Below are 6455 nucleotides of genomic sequence, written 5' to 3' on the forward strand. Positions count from 1 at the left end.
TAACAAATGCAACTTGGCAACTGCTCCTAAGAAAATTCCAACATTTATTGACAAGTTTATAAAATCATGATGTACCCGTCACAGAGACGTAAAAGTGCTAGGAGCCAACCGTTATTTTTACATGATGAGCGCACGGACCCAAAGCCCTGCAGGGAAGCGCTATTAATTTTCATCCAATTAATGGCACCTCGGTCCTCAAAACATGTCCCTCAATGATAACTTGCTTCTCGCTACTCGCTCGATACCCCAAACTCACCTGCTCGCAGGCAAGTCCCTTAAAGATGTGTTCTACTTCATTGCGCAATCTAGGAGAGACTTGACTTTTGAATTTCAATTTCAAACAAATAAAACGTTTCAAAAGAAGTAAGACAATAGCAAAGCATTGCAGAATTGTTTAAAGGAGCATACTTCGGTATCGAATAAGAAGCAGACAAAAAATAAAAACGAAATGTAATCAACAATCAGTACTACTGCTTAATAATTTTCAATGGTCAGTGGCAAAGTAGTCTTTCTCATAAGAAAATTAGAGCGGTATATTACTTCAGGAAAGCAGAGAGGCCTAGTCAGAAGTTGGGCCGTTTCGGAGTTGCTGCTTCGCTGTTTCAAAACGAGTCTTTCTGAGAAACCGTTCAAAAGAAAACTCATTTGCTGCAAATTAAGCTAATTTTGATTTCGCAGGAATACTCGTTTTAAAACGCAGGTTAATAGTCTATTAATAGCAACTCGGAATTAGGAGCGTTGCGTGACGACACTAAAAACGTGTGCAAGGAAGCGAACTCGGAACTGGAGTATTTCCCATCTTTTGTCCTCAGCTCTCCTCCCCCCACCCCCGCGGTGAAAGTAATTAAATAAATAAATAAATCTTCCCCTGCTCACATCCCCTTTGTGAACAGCACATAAACGAGTTGTGCAGAACGTTTCAGGATTTTAGCGACTGAGCTCTCACTGCCCTGTAATCGAAATGCCCGGTCCTGCGCTACCCCTCCAAATTTTGCTTTGACCTTCATTGATCAGTAGTCCCTTCAGAAGATTATTCCGAGCCGACCACATGGCTGATGAAAAGACCAGACCACAACACCGTACTCTTTTCGACTAGTGTGTGCGATCTTTAATATCCCACAGTTTATGAACGTTGAAGGTTGTGAGACGGAACCTTCGATTTATAGTCCTTATTCTCGAAGACTTGAAAGTCTAACCATTTGCGGATGTTATTATAAAGGCAGCACTTTCTCTTCAATTATTTTAAGACCCTGAGTGTTGCGGGTCCGGCCGGAGTCGAACTCACGATCTCCTACATAACAAACTGATCCACCGGCGCGCCGTTGTTCCTTTTAGCGATCAAGTCTATCGACGCAGAAAAGATGTCTTCTTGTAAGGCTAAGGATAGGATTTACTGTTAAGCCAGCTTATAGCCCTGGCGGCTAAACGATGAAACGCACCGTTTGTCCTCCAGCAGCGTGGTTTTCATGATCGGCTACCACACAAAACGTTATCGGAACTAGTGAGCTGCCGGAGTGTTTATGTAAAATAATGAATCCGGAACCTGGAACGCGTTTTTTCCCTTACTGATCCTAGCCTTTGAACAGAAGTGCCTTTGTCAGTTCTCGTTTATGTACTTACAAAAACAAAAGAAACCTTGCATGAAAAACCAAAATTAATTAATAAGTAAATAAATAAATAATGAGAAATAACTGTAAACTGCTTTATGCAACATGACTTAAAGCGGTGCAAGTTTTAGGATAGTAAAAGTGTAGACAGAAAGAAATGTCTATCATGATTTGGTCAGATCATAGACATACTTTCAATTTCAATACTCTGATTTCAAAACTTGTCTGTAGACCTTTTTTTAACCAGTTGAGTAGAGATCCAGACAGACATTTTTTAATTAACAATTAAAGATCACCACTTCGAACGCTTGCCGACGACTCTGCGGTTAACTATCAACTTTCCATTGCGTGAGAACCAGAACCCGGAGTACGCAAAGATCCCAAGTCTTACCATGTAAAAAAGGGAAACTTAAGGTGAGCGAAACAAACTTCTTTTCATACTGAGTGTTTTCACTGATTAGTAACAAGTCATATTTTAGAAAGGGGCCAGTACAGATTTCGAAAAACAATGCGAATCGCACCCGTCACCTTTCTAGTGACAAAGTAACTCGCGAACCGGGCACCGTGACACAATCCGGGCTGCAGGTCTAAAACACGGGTCACTTTTGACGGGTTACTCGTGGCAGGTCATTATTTTACCTTTTCGAAAGTAACCCAAAACCCTAATTGATTTGGGTAACCATGGACCTAAACTTGGCTTTTAGGCCTAGGGTTAGACAAATTGAGGGTTTGGGGTTACTTTCGAAAAGGTAAGACAATGACCTGCAAGTACGAGTGACCCGTCAAACCGAAAGTGACCTTTGTTTTACACCCCACCCAATGTCGGTCATAAATTTCTGGGACACTTGATGACACACATAAGTTCACCCCTTCCCCCCTTTTCGAAGTTGTAGGGGAAAAAAACTATTGACTTTTCTCATGAATACCCAAAGTCATAGCGCGATCAACATTGAAAAGAGGGGAAGGGGTTGTATTTTGGGTTGGTGTCACCATCTTTTTGGCTGGGATTATAGCTAGGCAACTAGACGTCATAGCGGACCGAAGTAGGGATTAACGTGCATTTAATTTCATAACTTACAGTTTACGTTACCACTTAATAGCACTTAAAAGAAAAATGTAATACCATCAAGGCCAGGCGAAACAATCTAGCATTACTTTTAACATCTTGTCTCTTTCAATTTTGCAGTGAAATGGTTTTCCGACAAGTGTGACTAGGTCAAACATTTTCGCTTATTGAAATGCCCGGCTCGTTTAACTGCCAACATTACAAAATTTCGGTGAATAGCAAACGTAACAATTGTGTTGACGCATTGATTTTTAGAATTTCAGCGGTTATGAGCAAAAAGCGTAATGCGGGCTCACTTCGTCAAATGTTTTCCTCTTTCGTTTAGGCCATCCCCTTTTTTCGTTTTGTTTACCGTCGGATACGTTTGCTGATATTGGGTCGGTCGGTCGGATTGAAAGAAAAAAACCTAAAAAAAAAAATCATAAGCATTCTCGGAATCGGAGGCCTGGTACCCCAGCATCATAGCTGTGGAGCCAAGAAAACAACAAGACGTGAACCCAAAATCAATATGGTGGAAAAGTTGGCGGATGTTGTGGCAAAATTACGACAGCGTGGGAAAAAGGATCAACCACCGAAACTCCTGTGCGACATAAAAATGGCTTAAGAACGTCGTTATCTTTTTTTTTTTTTGGAAAATGCCCAAAATTTGGGTCGGTCGGACGACGCGAAACGGAGAAAAAAAAGGGGATGGCCTTAAGGCGTTTTGATCGACCATGATGCCGGACGACGAATACGGTTTATCGTAGCCGCCGGGCCGGCTTTAACTGGCTTAACAATAAAGCCCATGTATCCCTCTAAGAAGACATCGTTTTGACGTCGATAGACTTAACAGCAGCAACGAGAATGATGCCGTGAAAGGTGTAATAATTATAAGATTGTCAGTTTGATCATTGGAAAGCTATGCCATTTTGCAAATTTTTATGCAAATATATCTTTCAAAGCGGAGAAAACAGTTTTCGAAGTGACTTGTGCTGAATATTTATTACTTTTAATTCCGAAAAACGCCAAAAACTGTAACTCAACTGTAACTCAATCTTAACTCAAACTCAACTCAAACTTAACTCAACTCAACTCAAACTTAACTCAACTCGTAACTTGATGAATAGCCGATCCCGATGTTTTTAAGGCTTCATTTGAAGGTCAATTAGATATAAATGAACATGATAGTGAAATTGGAAAATTAAAACAAAAATTAGGACGAGAAAAAGGTTCTTTGTCTAAAAAGAGCACCAAATCAAAAAATATTGATAGAATACAAAAACTGACGGAAGATGAAAAATTGCTTGATAAATATCGGGAAGCTATTCAAGCTACAGTAAAAGGAAGTCCATATCTTATTTAAAAAGGCAAGGAATGTATTATACACAACCGAAAAGAAATGCTTATAAAATTAAACAAAATGGACAATATGGCGGATTAATGATTGATTTGGCCAAATTATTTGGTCAATTACGTCTTGTTGCATCAAAAAATTTTAAAAAAGTATTGGATCAACCAGCTGATTTTGACATAATAGACAGCAAAAACAGCAAAAAGAATTACAGCAATCTTTCACGAATGTTGTTTGATCAATTACATAAATTTAGTGAAATTTCAATACCTAGATCAAGTAAAAAATTTAGCAAAATTGGCTCCTGTTTTGTTTGTTATAATAATATCAATGACTCGTTAGACAGATTAGAATTACTTGGTGGATCAATTTTAGCTGGCAATAATGGTGTTCAAAGTGAATTCAGTCAAATAGCTCATACATTAAACAAGCTTGGTGCTATTGCTAATAATCAATTGTCAGGGCTTTTGAAAGAATATGTAATTTAATAGTATAAAATGAACGAACGAGCGTTACATATTTCATCGATTAATAAAGAAAATTTTGATAAAAATAAACCAGAAAATTTTATTGTTAAATTTTCTCCTCCTATTTATCTTCGCCAAGAAAAACGTTGTGGCATTGCTCTTGATAGACTATTGATGACTTTTTCATGGCATAACATAAATAGTACTTATGGTAATAATCAAATAAAATATTCAAATGATAATGGCTCAACATGGGAAACTATTTCGTTTGTTGATGGAATGTACAGTTATGATGACCTCAATGATTATATTCAAGCAGCTGTTGCTCAAAATGATGATGATAAAAATGGAATTAATTTAATATTTGTACTTTCAAGTTACAGAGTTAAGTTATTGTTGAATTTAAAAAAAATTGGCAACTTGACTTGAGAAACAGTAAATTTAGTGATCTCATTGGTTTTGATGCAAAAACAATAAAATCAACTGAATAGAGTGTTAGATTGCCAATTATAACAAATAGTATTGATGCATTAGAAATTGGTTGTAACTTGATTTCTGATAGTTATACTGATGGAAAAAGATGTGATAGATCACCTTTGATTCCTACTGATAATTTGACAAGAGGCTATCCTTTTAATTTTGAACCAAAAAAGGGTATTTTTTTCACCAACATTAATACAAAAATTATCAATGAAGTTACTATTAGAGTAAGAGATAATATTGCAAGACCTGTAGTTTCAAACAATATTGATTGGTTTATGACATTAAATTTACGTGAAGAAGATAAGAATATATAACCAATTAATATAAATATGAATATAAAATGATATTTGATCCAGAATCGGGTCGTTACATTAAAAAACATATCTATGGTGAAGGAATATTTGGCAACTTGGCAAGCAAATCATTCAACAAAACAACACTGAAAGGAATTAGCTTCAAAGACGGGTAAAAACGTGCTGAAAATGCTTTAACAAAAGGATCAGAAAAAGTTGGTGATTTTGCTGGAAATTGGGCTGGAGATAAAATAGTTGGAATTTTAAAAGGCAAAAATAAGCAAAATACGCCTGTTGAACCAAAGAAAAAAAGTGACTTTTTCAATGGAAGACAGCATTATACCAATAGAGGATGAGCCTGACATTAAATCAATTCCAACAAATTATAAACCAAAAACGTCACCACAACTAACAGATTTTGAAATAGCTGAAAGAATGAATAGATTAATGGCTGGTGGTATAATGTATTAGTATAAAATGTTTAGAAATCCAAAATATGTTGAACGCATAGAAGATATATTTTATGAATTGGAAACGCCTTTGGTAACAGCAAATCCTGCTAATAATGCAAGTAAAAAAAAGCAAAACCATCGATTTGTTGTAGATAATACCAATAGTATGTCACCATCAGATTGGTATAATGCACGAATTTCAATGTCTTTTAAAGTACAAAAAATGGACGGAACAAATATCGCTGCAAATGATGCAAATGGAATAGTAAATGGCATTCATAGCATGATCAAAGACATTTCAGTTAAAGTTGGTGATAAAAAAATATATGATTGTAATGATGTAAATCACAGTGTTAACATCAAAAATTTGCTTCAATATACCAATTCTTATGCTGAAACTCCAGCTACAAATGAATTTTTTTATTAAGACACAAATAGATCAACCGAAATGAGACCTGCACAAGCTGCTTACAACAAAGGATTTCATTAAATAAAAACTTTATTAGGTGCTTCAAATGTTGTTAATTATGAATTACCTTTGAATCGATATAGTCTGTTTGAATCACTTGAAGATAAACTTCTTCTGAAAACACGAGTAGAAATATTGTTTGATTTGGCTTCAGATAATCAAATGATTTGTCAACGAGCTGATGATTCTCGTGTTGTTTTTACAAGAATGCAGTTGATTGTACCACAAATTATTTTTAACGGTGATGGACAAAGTAAGTATTCAAGCAATTATCTAAAAGCACAAAAA

Source organism: Montipora capricornis, chromosome 3, assembly GCF_036669925.1.
Source record: "Montipora capricornis isolate CH-2021 chromosome 3, ASM3666992v2, whole genome shotgun sequence".
In the NCBI taxonomy this organism is placed as follows: Eukaryota; Metazoa; Cnidaria; class Anthozoa; order Scleractinia; family Acroporidae; genus Montipora; species Montipora capricornis.